The sequence below is a fragment of the Lynx canadensis genome, chromosome C1 (assembly GCF_007474595.2).
Source record: "Lynx canadensis isolate LIC74 chromosome C1, mLynCan4.pri.v2, whole genome shotgun sequence".
Classification (NCBI taxonomy): Eukaryota; Metazoa; Chordata; class Mammalia; order Carnivora; family Felidae; genus Lynx; species Lynx canadensis.
In genome coordinates this window covers 68,292,326-68,311,101 of record NC_044310.1, presented here as the reverse complement: position 1 = coordinate 68,311,101, position 18,776 = coordinate 68,292,326, and the positions used below count along the sequence as shown (strand labels likewise).

At 32.3% G+C, this 18,776-nt stretch overlaps 1 protein-coding gene across 1 annotated transcript in view; it reads right to left on the bottom strand.

Moving 5' to 3' along the window:
* Positions 1-14,554, bottom strand: part of ADGRL2 (adhesion G protein-coupled receptor L2) — a 160,173-nt gene extending 145,619 nt beyond the window's left edge. The window contains 1 exon segment of the mRNA XM_032594329.1: positions 14,155-14,554. The gene's annotated coding sequence lies outside the window, so the exon portion shown is untranslated.
* Positions 14,555-18,776: the final 4,222 nt, after the last annotated feature.

Sequence of the window (18,776 nt, the reverse complement as noted above, 5' to 3'; positions counted from 1 at the left end):
TATATTATGGTAGTAATAATCTAGGTGTTTTACTGGAAGTGAAGTGGATTACTGTAAATGAAAATTTAAAATGTCCTTTCCATTTCACAGATAACACAAAATGACTTTTTTCATGTCTCTAGCGATAAGGATAAATTTGCCACACATTTAAATGGTGCCTTCACCCTTCCCACTCTGGCTCATGAATTAATAATTCAGTGACATTAATACAAGAAGATAAATGATAAAAAGGTTAAGGCGCATGGGCCAACCGTACACACATACTTCTTTTAGCACAGTTAATACTTCTCTGCCAATTATAGCTAAAACTTTTTAACAGTTTTCAATAGCATTCTTACAATCTAAGTAGCAGCTTATGCACACACAATTTCACACAATTCAGGCTTAATAAATCTCCTGCTGGCACCAAACAATCATTCTAGGGGATTAAAGTGCAACATCTGTTAACATTAATAATGTTTTATATAGTCATATGTATTAAAGAAGCCTCTACTCCATTATTAGTCTCCTAAAAAACCTTCCAGACCAATATACTGATTTAGCATGAATTATACATATATCCTTCAATTGGTGACTTACAACAATAAAGAAATATATTCGTATGAAATGGCAGAAGAAAAAAAACATCGCATTCCTTGTGTAGTAACAAATTTTTTTGAGCCAAAGTTACTAAATGTGTTCAAGTGTGCGTGGTCAGATATATGCATGCAAATGAAATCAGCTCAGTCTCTAATAGTTTTTAAAACCAAAATCCTCAGTAGCATTACTCACGGTAAATTTCGATGAACCAGTGTTCTGTAAATACAAAGCATACTTCAAATTTAAGGTGGCACACATTCACTCACTGTTGATTTGACTCTTTCTCTGAAATGTCTTAATCTTCTCTCATTGTTATTCCCAGGGCCCTAACCCCTTCTCTCTAAACTTGTGCAAAAATCACAGGTAATCCCTCACCTTCCATCCAGCTTGCTAACTTCCATTGGACTGATTTTCCTAATTTCACTCTCCAACATAAAAATGTGTAAAACTGGAACCAACCCCAGAGATTACTTCATACATGAGACAAAGAAAACACTTAGGAGTATGACTTGACAAAGGCAGTTCGCAGAACTGCTGATTTAAAAATTTTCCGTGAGTACATGTATCATAAACTCGCTATAATTCAATTATCACAACAAAACTAGTATCTCTATTTAAACAATAGGGAAATTACAACTAGAGGCTGAAGAAGGGGTGATAAATGAAAAGTTTAACAAAACTAAAAGTGGCAAAAAGCACAACTAGGAGTAGAATCCAAATAGATCTAATTTCAAAAATACTTAATCAAAACGCTCTGCTTCTGTCCAATTTACTTGCTCAGTAATTCTGGATATGCTTTTCAAACTGACTTTTACCAAGGTACCCATATACAGAGCATTTCCCTCCTTTCCACCTAAGGAGTTTTATACAGATTTGATAAGTTTAAAAGCCACCTAAACCAGAAAGCCAACCTGACCACCTCAAAGTGGAAAATCCTTTCCTTCCACAAATTCCTCTGGCCGTCATCTGCATCATTTGTACAGTTGATGATCTTGGATCATCTTAGGACTCCTCTTCAATTAAGCTTTTAAACTGTTTTTAAAATCTCTTTTGTCCAAATTTTCAATATGTATCTTTCTTCAATATAAGTCTCCTCAAACCAAACCAATAAACTCCCAATATTCGTACTTTGTGCTAGGCACCTACTGCCAGCAATACAAAAATGCACAAGATAAGGAAATGAGACACAGGCACAAGTAACTGCAAATTACTTTAATGTGATTAAGAAGACTAAGTGCTCTTTGCAAACCATAGCTTTTGCCTATCACTTTAATTGAGTCTGATATGTAGCATAATAGCCTAGTGATTCATATAGTGAATATACAATAAACTAAACAGGTTTCTGGAAATTATGACTTCTTTAAATGTTTACTTATTTATTTATTTTGAGAAAGACAGAGAGAGAGAGAGAGAAGAGAGTGCAACTGGGAGGAGGGGCAAAGACAGAGAGGAGAGAGAAAATCCCAAGTTGGGCTCAACATGGGACTTGATCTCAGGAACCATGAGATCCTGACCCGAGCCAAAATCAAGAGTCTGAGGCTCACCCAACTGAGCCACCAGGCACCCCTGGAAGTTATTTTTTTTAATGCTTATTTATTTTTGAGAAACAGAACACTAGCAGGGGAGGCGAAGAGAGAAAAAGGAGGACAGAGGATCTGAAGTGGGCTCCGCACTGACAGCGGCGAGCCTGATGCAGGGCTTGAACTCATGAACCATGAGATCATGAGCCAAAGTCTGACACTAAACTAACTGAGCCACCCAGGCGCCCCCAGAAATGATCACTTTTAATGGTTTTCTTTTATAGCAAACATCTAAGCTTGAGAATGACCATCCTTCGTTTATTTCCTGTTCTTCCTCTAAAAATTAGTGAGATTCAATTTTTGGACCATAAGAAGCTTACTTACCCTCGTGTCTCTTTCCTGGCATACTTATGATGTTCCTTCTGCCTGGAATCCCCTCTGCAACCTGTTTCTTGGCCAACTACTGTTCTTCTTCCAATACTCCGTTTAGGCCTATCACTGGACATACGAACTCCCTCCTTCCCCACCAATCCTCACCACACACACCAAAAGAGCACTGTCATTTGTGACCACAGTACAATGTGCTATATCACAGAGTATCTCAAGTATCATTTCAAATTATTGTGAGCTAACTGAAAACAGAACCCATGGCTTTCACATCTATAATCTCAGTGCTAGGCAGCCTTACATAATGTTTGGCAAATAGCACATAACGTTTTTGACAGAAAGCAAGGAACACAGGGAAGAAAGGAGAAAGCTATGAATGAATACACTGAACCACTGATGTGAAGTAAAGAACATGAATGGCAGAAAGGATAAAGAAAAGTGAATGGGATTCAGAAACTTAAGTGTGAAAGGAACTTTTTTTCTTTTTAAGTAGAAACAAACGTTAAGATCTCCCAGAATAGGGATTTTCAAGGATTTTTTTTTCTACACACAACTTTTTGTTTAATTAAATGTTTAATTAAATATTGAGAATGCCCATTGAAAAGACAAAATAAAAATGAATGTTTTTCAGAAAGTTTAATTTACCATTGTTTGGCATAAAATACCTTCTTATTTTGATCACATATAGAAGCCAAATAAACTGAACCTCCTCATGATAAAAGTGAAGCAGGAAGGTCACAGTTAGTGGGAAACTAAACCTGGCACTCAGCTCTAACCAAACTCCATTGAAATAATCCCTTGATGAAGTTTTTCTTTAAAATACTGAAAAATTTGGCTCAGTCAGTTAAGCGTCCAACTCTTGATCTCAGCTCAGGTCTTGATCTCACAGTCGTTGAGTTCAAGCCCCGCGTTGGTCTTCATGCTGGGTGTGAAGCCTACTGTCAAAAAATTAATGAATAATAAAATAAAATACTTAAAAATCTAATGGAATCTATGAAAACAATTTTTAATTTTAAATATTTTAAGCTTTTCAAATATCACAAAACATGAAGTCATATGAAAACCATGTTAAGTATGCCTAATAAATTTGCTTTTAAATAAAAACAAGACTGGGTAAATTTTTTAAAAATGGACATTTATTTTCAAAGTACACTAAAAATAGAAGAAAATTTGTTTTTCTGTAAAACTTTTTGACAAGGTAGGCTTCCACAGCTACACATTTGCCCAGCAATATTTTGGATTTGGAGAAAATACTATTTCCATCCGTAAAAGTTCTCTTAAAAGTGAAAGTTTTAAAATAGAGGGCAACACACTTTACCACTATTCTGAGCAATGAATGGAAAGATTAAAATCCACACCTCTTTTCTCCTCCAAAATTATGGGACTGACATTAGTACTCCAATTCAACACCAATTTGGGTGCTTATATCTCACCTCTAGCTGAAAAGACTGTAAATTTCATACTGGGAATTACACTTCAGTCTCTCCTTGCAATTATGGTATCTGATATCACCTATAAAGCATGTGGCATTGTAGATTATTTTCTCTCTGATATTTATGTTTTACTGTAGTTGCTGAAAAACCATGGCAACTTCCAAATTCTAACCTTCCACCCTTACTCAGACCAGCATTTGCAATTTAATCGACTTTAATATACGGATCAAACATTGATAATAAATCTAAGCAGCCTGTTTGCAGAAAGATATCTGAATATTAAATATGAAATTTAACAGGTTTTAATAATTAGACTCTGTAAATTGCATAATACATATATATATGTCCGTCCCAATTTGGGAAGATGCACTTCTCACATAACACTCGTCAAACTAAACACTAGAAATTGTTCTGGCATTCACTAAATTAAAATCTTGAAACCCTACAGCTACAATGTGCAAATGTAGATCTTATTAACACTCTAAATCAAGCCATAGTTTTTATTCAGTTTCATATAATGCAATTTACAGTAGTCTTCTGCTGTAAATGCAAGAACACAATGAGATTTTAATCAGATTCTACTGTTAGTCACTAGAAGACATTTTGGAAGGTAGACAACCACCACCCCCCCCCAAAAAAAACCTACCATTTCATAATTAAAAGATAAAAGTAATCCACCTGTGATTCCACTGAGGAAAGAACTGTGGAAGAATGGCTCCTTATGTACCAGAAAATGTTTCTAATGCTAAAATTTAGGATACCTTTAACAAAGCTTATACGAGATACTACATACTATTTTTTCACAGTTTGCTAAGTGACTAGATGGTTACAACATGGATTTGTTAAAGTATCTTGTAACAGTAACAATTTTTCTTTAAATATTTTATCTCATGACCATTAAAATGTCTTTTTAAACATTTCTATTATTTTTTATGATTTCCTTTACCACTTAACAACAAAAATTCACACGATAGTATCAACACCCACATTTAATTAACTTCCCTTTATTTCCTGTTGATTACCTTATGCAAATCTATCTTCAGCATTACTGGTCAACCAGTGGAAAAAAGAAGCCAGCCTTCATACCAGGACACAGTTCTGACAAGTCTCCTCTACCGACTTCCTTTTAAAACTGCCAATATATGGGAGGATCCTAATCTTTGCGATGACTTGGGGGCAGGGATTTTGAGCTGTGATTGTAGGTCAGGGAGAAGAACTACAAAAAAGAATTCTACTTGCATGGTTTCCATATGGTAATTCAATCAAACATCAGATTATAAAAGTAAAATGAAGAAAATATTGATCTTTTTACTTAATCACACAGTAAAAGTGTAAAGATATTTTCAGGTGGGTGGGGAAGCATCAACATTTCTTGTTTTCATTGTCAGAACACCAATATTGATAAAGACAAATCAGATCAATCACTGATTTATGTCCTAAAGAAGATAGCAACACAAATAGAAAACCCTGAGCAGAACTTTAAAAAAGTAGGAAGAGAGAAACTCCCAACAAAAGTAAGAAAAAATAAAACAGATCTAAAGAGTAAAAATGATGCCAAATAACATGAGCCACTTAAACATATGAACCAATGTGAACCAAATTTAATCCGTATCAATAAAGATAATATTAATAATAAGCATTTACTGAGAGCTTTCCATGTATGAAGCTCTATTAAATTCTATGATAACAGCATCACACAATTTTTCTCTATTATATGGAAGTAAGAACACTTTGATACCCCTGAAAAATCAGTCTTAACTCTTTTATTATTACCATTATCTTTCTTATGTCCATGAAAGGAATCTGAAACTGGTTAGGTTCTAGCCCAATTTATTGTGATCTTCATTATAATAAATGATAACTGCTTATTCAAAAATATATTGAAAGCCTACTCTGGGTTAATAACTGATGATATATGCTGATAGGTGCGTCTGGTTGTTGTTCAGCCTTGTCACCCATAATTAACCACCTATAAAACATAGAAGTTATTGCTGGGTTTAAAGAATTGAAAAGCTACTGTGGAAATGATTTCATTATTCTTAATAATAAATAAGATGTAGCTAGGAAATTTCCTAGGTACCAACAGAATAAATACATAAGTTCATGATAACAAAAGAGAAAGCCACAATAAAAACAAAAATTGTAATGAATTACAAAAACAAAACAAAAAACCTTTGAGGGTACAGAAACTCCTAAGCTTTCCAAAAAGAGACAAAGCTTGTATCTAAGGAAACCTAAGAATATCAAATTAGTTTGTAAAGAGTTGTTAAGAATGTTCCTAAAATGACTCTCAACAAAGAGAATATATCTCAACAGGTCTAATGAGAAAAGTATTCTTTCATAAAATAAAAGATTTCTCTCTAACCTGATTATAACAGCTGACTTTTATAGTCTTACCTTGTAAGAAACTTCACTTGAAATACAAACCAACTGGAAACCTAAACCTTATAGCCTCAAATCCACATAATAAAATTCTTCACTTTAATCAGTATTTGAAGAAACACGAGTATTATTTAAAACATTTACAAGTATATACTCAATGTTTTTAGAAACGTCTGTAAAGTCTGTAAAATTATTATTTTTTCACAAATATCCATTAGAAATATGTATATCAACTTGAAGCAATTTTTTTTGGACCGCTGGTATTATTTAGGCGTAATGCACGCATCTCAAAGTATGGGCAGAAAAATGGGCTCATTCCTTCTCCCTTGCTCGCAAGCAAGTAAATGGCAGGAATGAGTAAAGTCCAGAATCTACGTTTGATTCCAACTCTTCCTCTACCCCGCATTTAATCGGTTGCCAAATTCTACCATATTACAAAAGTTTTCCCATCTGTCTATGGCCATTGTCTTGCACCTAGACTGTCATCCATGCCTTCTAAGTAGGTTCTATTTCCTCCATTATTTCTCCTGCTCTAAGTTATTGTTTATGTCACCTTGAGAGTTAGCAGTTACATGTAACACTTACTTAATCGAAAATATTAACACCTTTTTTGGCCCAAATGCAAAGTCTAATTTTAGCAGAGTAGGTTCTTTACAACCATGTCCCAAACTAACATCTCATTTTCATCTCCTTCCATCTGCTATGCAATTCATACCTTCCATACACATTCTCCTTAAGGCACCGTATTTCTTCCTTTATTTTCTAGAGCTTTTACCTCTGACCTGTCCTCCTCTCCAAAAGCCTGCGTCTGCCGAAATCATTCTCTGCCTTTAGGTCTACCTAAATGAAGTCTCTTTTTTCCATACGACTCATTTTGAATTCACTCCACCTACCCTATTTTCCACAGCCTTTCCTCTACGCTTCACTTTGGCACGTCACTATAGTGCGCCTTATATTATAATTATTTGTGAAAATGTCTTTTTCTCTCATGAGATTATAAGTACCTCTTAGAGAGCAGTCCTTACACAGCACATTTTCCCAGGCAGGGCCTTAATAAATGGCTGTTGATCCAAAGTGAATAAAATTAAAGCCCAGAAGTCAATGGATAACTAGATGAAGTGAACTTACAGATGAAACTGTTCTTATAAAGGATAAAACATAATCAATATTGTAAAACACAGACCTTAAGACCAATTCAAGCAAATGCATACTTCTGGCCTGGCAATTTTGGCAAACTCGGTACTAGAAATTCTCACATTTTTAAAACCACATGTGCTGCCATAATAACCTCCGTGGCATTGTAGGAAACCAAAAATAACATCTTGAAAGTAAAAGCCAAAGCATTAGAAATACCGTGAGTTATTAAAGTAAATCCAAGCCTTCACCTGTCACTTATGCACATGCAACATTGTCAAGAATGATTGCTCTGAGCTACAGAAACATAATGTATTTAAGAGAATGCACCCACATATGAAATATCAGATGCTTCAAAAGATAATTTGGGTTTGACTTTTACTTTAATTGGACTCTCGAAAGAATTGTTTTATATAGTAAGACATTCTTAGTACTGTGTATCTTAAATACAATTCTATTTATCAAAATTGGGAGTGAGAAGTAGGACAGTGGAAATTACTGAAATGCTCTGGCTTGAGAAAAACTAAATTGGACAACACAGAAGGGTGACAGGCTGCCAAAAATTGAGATTTACTTCATCAAATTTACCTTTATGACCTTAGCTGTACCTTATAAATGTCCCTATAAATGAAACATCGGCTTAAGGAGGTTTAATTAGACTAATACACTCTTGAATACAGTGCCAAAGATGGAAACACCTGCCTTTCCACTAAACAACCAAATACACCAAATTCACTATATTCTGAATAAAGATAAAATTCTTACCACTATATTTAGAATTAAAGACAACTTCAATTTTTTAAAATTTGTAATACTTACATATATTAAACCAAAAACCACGCTGTTCAATTATTTTATCTGTAGCACAAAATCAATAAAACTCCAAGTCCATATAAATGAAGCTCACTACTAAAGATAGGGAGCTTTTAATTTGCACTGAATTGTTCGTTAAAATATTTTTCAGTCTATTCACACAAATCTTGCAATAGTTAAAAAAAATGGACTTAAGTCCTGCCGTTAAAGCTGTTTCTATACCATGACAGGTGATTTCAAAAAAATTTAACCTGGGTGTTAAATACTTCAATTTCATCAATTTTTGATTGTATGTTAAAATGATGTAATATTGAAGCTTTAATTAGAATACTCCACATTGAAAAGTCAATTTAATAAGAAATTAATTTTCAAATAGATAAGCGGAACTTTAGAAAGTCAGAATGGTATAGTTGTGATTCTGTCCAAAAGTGAACCTTTATAAGCTGTGTTAATGAAAATTTTAACTATTTAGCCAAAATTATATATTGTTTCCTGGAATCCTTCCTAATATATTTAGTCTGACTTTCCAACTACTTGAATTATTGACATGTGTTACAGTTCCTTACCTAAACACCTACCCTTATAGAGGGCTGCGTATTCCTTTCACTCTTTTTAAATCTCTTTTATGCAATAAATATAATGTCAACAAATTCAAATGGCAAAATTACCATCAAAGTTTATTTAACTCTTAGGTTCTAAAAGTCAATAATAAGGAGAGAAAATTAATAAACACTTAGGTCTTACACATAATGCAGTCATTCTTAAGATAACAGCGCCAAATCTTCAGCCAAAAAAATGAGATCAAGGCAACACTGAATCCTTGGCCAAGAACATACACGTATATTTGCCTTACCATATTTTGGCTGAAACAAATATAAATGAAACAAAATAGAATGGCAGGCCAATCAAAACCATCAATTGTGCTATGTAGTTGCCCACACAAGTCCTTTTTTCTATACAAACTTTTTCTTTTAAAACCATTTTATTAACACAAATTTAATAGCAGAATGGCAATAAACAAATTTCTCAAACTGTCATTCAGGATGCTTCAATGAAAATCTCCTACATTTTCTTTGAGAAAAAAAAAGTACATGGAATAAAGTTTTTCTTTTGTAGGTTGAACAAAAGTAGGCAAGTATAAAAAATCACTCATGTATCATATCATAATGAATGACGGATTATCAGACCAAACATTAAAAGAATATTTTACTAGAGTTAGGCAATGCCAAACATGAAGGTATGGCAATTACCCTTTCTTTAATTATGGAGGGCTTAATATATAGTAAGTCACATGGAAACAATCTGAAGACCACCACCATACGATTCCACATTAAATCAAAAACTTATACATTGATAGTAATCACTAAATGGATACCTTGCTCTTTTTCGGAGGTCAAACAGCATCTTACTTGGGAAGTCAATTTTTTAAAATGTGTGATTTAATATTTTTTTTGAAAAAAGAAAAAGAGGGCCCATAGCCATCAATTCAGAAATGAATAATATCAAATTATTAAGGAAGAAAACATTCTATCAAGAGGAAATATCAAAAATATTATAAAGCGATAAATGGAATACTAAAAACATGTTCTTAAGTACAAAAAAACTCAGCAATAATTTTATAAATACATAGGAGTTGATGATTTATTCTTCATGAACAGGCAAAATCAATTTTAATAAAGTAAGCTAACAAATTAAGCCTATATTTTCGTTTATTTTCAATTAAAAGTTAACACTGTGGTGATTAAATTGCAACCTTCTTGGTAATGTTCTTGATTTTTACAGATTTAACAGGCAATATAAAGAATGAGGCTACTAGTGTATGTAATCTACAAGAGTCTCAATATTCTTCAAATACACAAGTAAAAAGGCTACTCAATTTAATATTGTTCTAAGGAGTTCTTATTCTCATATTTTAGGAATATTTTAAACTATTAAAAATCAGTTCTAAATATTTTTTAATGCAACTCTAGAAAATGTGAATTCTAACTTTCTTAAGATTTGCTTCTCGATTTTTTAATCATGTAACATTATTAGCTGAATAATACATGTTTTAAAAAATATCTTTTCTCGTGTACTGAAACCAATTATAGGTTTCAGGCTGAAATGTCAGAACTTAAGCACTTCTTCACATATCAGTAACAGAAGAAAATTAGTTTAAAAAAATAAAAAACAAACAAAAAACAAATGGGAGGTACGAGAGAGTGACTACATTATTAAAATAGGCAAAGCATAAAAGTTACGTTTGACCATCAAGTTCATTATAATTCCATGTCACCATAATTCAATGAGATATTTTATAAGCACTAATCATGTATGAAGAGTACAAAGATAAAAAAGTGCTTTTAGAACACATTCTTAAATACCTTAATGTAGTGCAGCTGTTATCTGAATCCCATGTAGCAAGAGCTAAAACAAAGATTTTCTTGAAATGTAATTCAAATAATTTCAAAGGTCCAGGTACTTATTTTTTGTATTTGCCAACAGCTACTATGGGCCAGTAATTACTACTAAGAGATAACAAAGCATCTCTTACGATGCTCTGACAAGTAATAAAATACTGGGCTAAGCTATTTCCTTGAACCTAAATTTTTATTTCAGGCCTCTGATATGAGTATTAACAACTACTTTTCTGCTTTGAATTGTATTTGGTCAAAACAAAAATGCCTGTCAAATCAATATTCCGATTTAAAGAGCACTGAATATAAACTAATTTTTTAAAAACATATATATTCAATGAGTAAATGGCCTTTCTTTTCCTTAATTGTAAATCTCAAAAAGACTGTTTAAATTTATTTTAAAATATGAAAAACATATAAATGAGACAAAATTATCCATGAACAAAAAGCATCAATGTTTTTATTTCCTTAAGATATGTGTTTATTTTTATATAAAGGTAATACAATCATGTTTAAATTACTGGAGAAAAAAATGTGCAATCTTATAATTTATTTTTTTAAAATTAATAGAAATTTGATATTCTACGATTTTAACATTTTCAATCTTCAGTGCAGCTTTGAATTGGCAATATCCTATGAATGCCAGAGAATCACATTATATAAAGTGTACATAATAAAATGTAGTCTTCTAAACCTTTGTTAGATTTCAATTTGATGAAATCTATGCCTTTGAGAAATATAAAAGCAAAGAAACTAATATTGTTTATCCATTTTTAGAATTGAAATGAAGGCATTTGTTTTTAAATTCTGGTAATAAGGCAATATAAATTTTTTGTTTTTTTCCAGCACAGCTATTAAAACATGCAGATTCATAGTTCTGAATTCCAGAGTCTTCATATAGGTACACATAAATTTTGAATAAATATTCTTTAGGGTTTTTTACATGTTTTGCTAACTTCCATTTAAAATGTTAGCATGTTAAAATATGTCTCTTGGTTCAAAGAGAATAAAATATAGCAAATTTTTTAACAGGAACTTCCATTTTTATAAAATGTATATTAAAAAAGATTATTTCAAATCTATATTCATAACGCATACTATGTTTATCTGGAGAATTATTCCTCATATTATATTCTACTCATAAAATAGCTTATTTTTTTAAAAGCCAATCTAATAGATACAGAAACAATACATACACATTTACTCAACATCTATACAAATGAGCAGAGGATATATCATAATTAATATTTTTATCATTCAATCAAGCATACTTGATTTCTATCAAATATTTCTATCAAATATTTGATTTCTCTGATAACTTACAAAGAACGTCAGGGCTCTTTTACACCGGTAAGCATTCATTGCCAATTAACTTCCCTGTCATTAGCATCACCAATCTAATACCAATAATACTTTTACAATCATAAATTAACTTTTCAATAACACATTTGCTTTGCAATGGATTCAAATTTCACGACTTTAAAAGCCACTCAGTAGTCTACCTCCAAATTTAAGACAAAACAAGTAGAACTTACCCTAGCTGTGCCTTTCCAATAACCTCACAGAAGTTATGCACTCTGTGACAGTTACTGTTCCTCACGTAACAATTTTCCTGGAACGAATTCTCTAGTAACCCTTACCTCTCTGTGAAGGGAGGTGTGATATTTGAGGGAAAAGGGTAATGAACTGTAGTATCATTCCATTTTCCGGTGCCTATCATATTTAGCACCAACAATGATAAGATATCTTTGTTTATTTAAGACAATGAAGTTGGCAGTACAGGATTCCTATCAATAACTCTATGGAATAAGAGCATTTGTATACTTTTGTAAAACATACCATCATTATCTTATTGAAGTGTATTTGCTGTTGCTAATATCCTTACCCTGGTATGAAAATGCTCTGCATAAACGTAGCATAGACTTGTTAAGATAATACATGACCACGCTGAGAGGTTAATACTTATATAAAAGCCCATGCCAGTACCATAAATCGCTTTATTAGACAACAGTTTCCTTGCTTAGAGGGTCATTCTGTGTAACAGTAATAATCTGACTTTTCACATTAGTAAAGCTTAGCTAATAAAACAGTCCCTAACAATGAATTTCATTAAGAAACAAAGCCTCTTAAAATACAAAATAAATATTTTTACTTGTCATATCATTCCTTGGTAAACTATGGGGAAAAATGAACTATTACATCTCTTTTCAAGGATGCGTAAAAGGATAACCCTTCTTTTTTTCCAACAAGCAAATTCTGAAGTAACGTTTTTACTAAAATGTAAAAATAAAAATAAATAAGCTCATTTTTAGTATAACTTCATATTCTATCTCATCCTTAAAATTCCTGGCACAATTACGCATATGATATGAAAAATTTTGTTCACTGAAAAGAACCAAATGCCACTAAAGGCATTTGATTCATCCTGATTACCAAAACACCTGATCGCAAAACTCTCAAGTATTTGAGTATCTGGCTTATAATTTCTTAGAAATTTAGCTGACACAATGTTCATAAATATAATTCAGTTTTTTTAAATTAAGTACTATCTATCTTGCCTGCATTCATTTTTTTCCAACCTAGTCAGCAATTTTCTAAACCATTTGATATTAGGTCCTTACTGGTAGTTTCCCTGTTTAAGTGTCACTGCACTAATCGGTCCTAATATTGCAAGTAAAAATCATTAATCCAAAGTGATCATTTTTGTTTCAGAAAACAGCATATACAACTCATCTAATTTGATCTCCTAATTAAATGTAGAGGAATAGAATTTACTACTTACTATTCAGTGACCACTTTGTAACATTTTACATTAATCTGGAAAATTTTCTAAAAAATCCAGATGTCTCTTTCAACAATTATTAGATATTTAAATAAGACCCAGTTCTACGGACATTCGGAGCTTTGGCCAATCATAAAAATAGTTATCACCTCAAAAATGAATCTGATTCATTATCTTTGTTACCTTTCAAGTTTCTACTAAATAAGTAAAGGTAAAAAGCACATTTGTGATCTGTGAATACAGGAAATGATAAATACTTGGGCATTTAGTATATTAAATTTCACTGTAAATTTCACTATAAATTTCACTATTTGGCTAATCCCAAATACTTTACTTTCCTTAGAACAATTTTTCTCAAAAAATTTAAGTATGTCAAAAATATAATTTTCAAAAAAACAGTACCAACTGATACTGCCTTGATTATTTTATCTCATATACAAGCTCCCTCTGCAGGTAATAACAAGGGTTAGCAAAAATATCTGAAACACGTAGCAGTTGCCTGGTACAGATGCAGGTCACCATTGTATAAAAATCTTATTATCGAGAGTCTCCTCCTTACCAATTATCTGATTAAAATAACTGCTTCTGAAAATTTGTGGTTCAACATGATTATTCTTGTCCCTCAGCTTGGCTAAGAATGCAGCTTGAGAAGACAGGATATACAAACTTTTCAAAGTCACCCAAGAGTCACTCTTACAAAGTGTATTTCAAGGAAAAGAAAACATTACCTTGCTTACGCAGCACAAGCCTGAAATGATACACCACCCAAAACAAAGCTGTTCAACACGTTTATCTGATGCATCTTCTGATCCCAAAGTAAACAATCAAAGGTGGTATTTCAGGATTGACTTCCATTGAAAGATAAAAGATGAATCTCAAATAAACGCAGTTAACTTCTACATTCTCTTCTTATTTAGAATAATTCTAAAACTTAAGTCAGGAAGTATTTACTTCTGAAAAAATAAATTTATTTTCATTAATTCAGTATAAAAAGAAAAAGAAAAACTGATTTGATTCGCAAAATGCAAATCCACTCTATATCCCTTCCATAAATATCCCTTCCATTATGTATTTTTTTCAGAATCTGTTTTAGGTTTCCCCTTACACACTCTCCTCCTTACTATATTCCTTTCTTCGGGTACACAGAGATAAGGTGCACCTCTGCAAAGGGAACGGGGTAAAAAGGCAAAGAAAGTTAAGAGTGGTTTCAAAGTCTTGGGGGCAGTGTATTACCAAAAAATTACTGTTGGACAATTTGATGTCTCCCTGATTTCTCTCTTCAAACGTGTACACGCCACCTTTATAACATACAAGCAGTGATTAGAAATTTGAGGCATTCAGTCTGACTTCTCTATAAATGAACAGACAAGCTGATGAAGTGTTTTTTTTAACTAAGATCCTTATCAAATAAATGTAAATTATAAAAGATGTGCTCACTTTCATGCTAAACATACAGAAGTATCAGTTAAGTTTCTTTTCTACTTAAAGAAAACAAGGTTAAAAGGTTAAAGGGAAAGGCAACTTATAACAAGCAACATTTGTAGTGAGTTTTGTACTTAGAAGAAAAATCTAATTTTTTCACTTATATTTTTAAATATTCAGACCTAGTTTAAAACCAAAGACAATATGAAAAGTGACTTCCAGCAGGGCTATGGGTACCACAACATTTGCAGCAGAAAAAAGGAAGGTGGGGGGAGAAATCACTATTATTCATCTATAGAGCCATCCAGAGGAAGCACCTAATATCCAAATATTATCCTTCTCATGACATTCATGGAATTTTGAAAGGACAAAAACAGTTAAATGTCCTTAGTGAGAGTGAAAGGTCTAGGACATCATAATTCTAGTATAATTTTTATTTGTTGATGCCTATAAAGCAAAATGAAGTGTTTTAGAATTACGCCCACCTCTTTTAAAATGGAAAACAAGATGCATAGAGTGAATCAATTCTTCATTTAATATATTAAGCCTTTTTCAAATTCTTCAAAACTATGCACAATCACTGGGATACAAATGCATAAGCTTACATCACCAAAATTAATGCTTCCCAAACTGTCTTGGACATTACCCACAGCCAAGCCAGGAATTTTAAGAATTAAAACACATCATAAGCATCTCAAGATAAAGAGCACAAAGATGAGTGGAGAAAATATTGTGTAAAAATGTGTTCTGTAAGTTCTAATCAATAAACATAGTAATAAACAGTAAAAAATGGTAGGCTTTCAAGGCAGAGGAATAAAATTTCTGTGTGGAAAGTACCAATGGAATAAGGAAAATAGTAATTCCAAATAGAAACACGCTGCTTCAAAGTAAAGACACAGGGAAAATCATTTTTGACAGATTTTTAACCTTAATTGCAGTTGAGAATTGATTAACTAAATATAATCTACATAAAACAGAAATGTATCAACTAAAGACCTTATCTAAAATCTTACAATGATTCACTGATTATACAGAGAACGGCTGGAACAGTATTCCATTTTAAGAATAAATGTTTAAAATTAGAACTTTCTTTATAAACAAAACAGAAATCTCTTTTGCTCTCTTTATAGACGCTATTTACTATCCTTTACAAGAGGAAGCATTAGTCACAAGCAAGGTCACCTAGCCCACCCCCCCAAGCCCACCCCTGCAGCCTAGGACCATTTTTGACAGTAATTGGGGTTAGATTATTCTGTCATCGAAATCCAGGGCAATAATCTGTTTGAGGCATGAGCTGATGTAAAAATACCTACAAAATGAGACAAAGTGGGGGTAGCACAAGCATTTCATGATCCAAAGGCAGTAAATACCTTTGAGAACAAAATAGAGATTAACTAGGTCATATCATTTTCAAAATCAGTTTAAAAACAGATATTTTAATCGTACATAGAAAAAGGGTTAGTTTTGCTCTTTCAGTTATTAGATAATATACTTTAATTCCTTTCTTGATCAAATATATACACACATGTACATACATAAGCACAGAATTTATATTCTTTTCCTTTGTATATATATCAACATTTATTGACAGCTATTGGCTATCGATATATATACAAAGGAAAAGAATATAAATTCTGTGCTTATGTATGTACATGTGTGTATATATTTGATCAAGAAAGGAATTAAAGTATATTATCTAATAACTGAAAGAGCAAAACTAACCCTTTTTCTTTTATGAAGAACTTCATGGTGCATTTTTCATTATTACAATGGCTAAAGATATTATTATTCATCTAGAAAAAGATACAGGGTTGTATCTGGTTTTGTTCGAGCAAAATAATATGCCTTTGAACTGATAGAGGTCTAAAGTTACCCACCTTTTCAACTTCTTCCATCTCTCTGGCCAAGAACTAACAATTCATTTTTATCTGTGTCTTTTTTCTACTATCAGATTAAAAAACAACAACAGCAACAACAACATTTTTGAAGTTACTTAATGCATCTTAAGCAGAATTAATATTTGGTCATTATTTCCTAATGTTAACTTCTGCTTAACCTGCCTGCTTTGTAATATTTATATTTTTACTAAAATATTGAATCTATCCTTATAAAAAGTCTCCCAAAGTTTTTCTGTGTTTTTGGTTTTGGTTTTGGGGGGGTTGTTTTGTTTTGTTTGCTTTAGGCAGGCTTCTTTTAAGGCAACTAATTTCAATACTGAAATTCAGAGATTAAGGTGTAATCCCTGTGCATGAATCTTAATGTTTATAACGTACTCCTCACAGATTGGAAAAATCAATGACAAGACCAACAGGGGCCCGTTTTGCTCAACATAGGTTTTCTTGTCAGGTAGTGATTAATGCTGTGCTCTGTAGAGGGAGACATTACATCCGGGCTAAAACAGACCTAAATTTTACCCTCAGGCAGAAATCTGATTTAAACATCTCTATTTAAAGTGACATTTGTCCTCCCTTTTCAACTGGTTTCCCCAGAAATTCCAGGAAGTTGACTTCATGACCTAAAAACAGCCGGGTGGCTGTGAGCAGCAGTTGTGCCTGTTCTCGCACTTCGGGAAATCTGGGTGCCAGAATGAATCAAGGTGGTCATAAAACAGGTGCCCCGCTATCCGCTAGGATGAATCCCATGCCACCTTATTGCTAAAAGAATTTAAGACTTAAAATTCCTTACAGTTCTAGAGTCAGTGGTAAAAATTTTTCAAATGTGTTTTGTTGCTGATAATAACCTAGCTATTTGTACTGATGGACTAAGTTTCTTTCGATTCCTAAAATTACATCTCATATTTCATTACACTCATCTGAAAGATCAGCTGATTACAAATTCTAGAAATCCAGAAAAGCAACTACTACCAAAAAAAAAAAATCTCTAAGACAAAACAGAAGATGCAAGTAGAAACGGTTTCTTGTACATCATGTAATACCTTCCATAAAAACAAAAAGGGAAAGCAAAAAAAAAAAAAAAAAAAAGTTCATATAACAAAAGTCACCAAGTAAACAAGACATATGCATATTAAAACAGGCACCAATATCCTTACACTGTGAAACATGGTAGCTTTTGATATTATTAAGCAATTTAGACACTGTTGGCAAGTTCCTACTAACCAAGGTAATCTAATTTCTGTTGCTTTCCAATGTAAATTGATTTTTTTTTCTTTTAGCCGTTCTGGTAATTGAACAAATTTATACAACTGTGATGGGATTTTACTTACCACTACACAATGCATAAAATTCTCTAAGAAGACAAACTATATTACTTCATAAAACTGCGTTTTTGTTGTAATTAAACAAATTGTATTTAAACTTGCTCTGTACTTCAAAGCAATCAATAGTATTTTGCTGTAAGCTGCACTTTATTTGCAGGTGTTAAGCACTAGGCTAGGTTCCTTTATTCCATCTACCTTTTTTTAAGATAATTTTTATTGGCAAAATAGGAGAGATTTTTTTCTTAAGAAATAAGTGTTTAAAAATCATTTCTTAAGAATATATTAGGAAGTATCTGGAGATTATTGCCTACATTTAGTCTATTAGATAAATGACCAAAAAAGATTATTTTAAAGTATTTTTGGTTGATTAAGACTTTTTCTTATGACACAATGATCCACTTAAAAAACATCTACTTACATCAACATAGCATTAAGAGATCTTCAAAGTTTATAACATACACTTAACAAAACCTATACACTAAAGTCAAAATACCACACTGAAGTCCTGAAAAAAATTTAGGGATTCCAGACCCAGTTATATAGTGTCTCCTTTACAAGTTATTCACACTTAGGTCAAGAAAAATGTCATCATTTTAGGATTCTAATTCCCTAACTCCAACCATTAACTATCTCTGTGTTAAACAATCCATTTCTTAAGCGTTTTCTTACAGCATTAAAAAAAAAAAAATCACTACTTGACCAATGTTGACT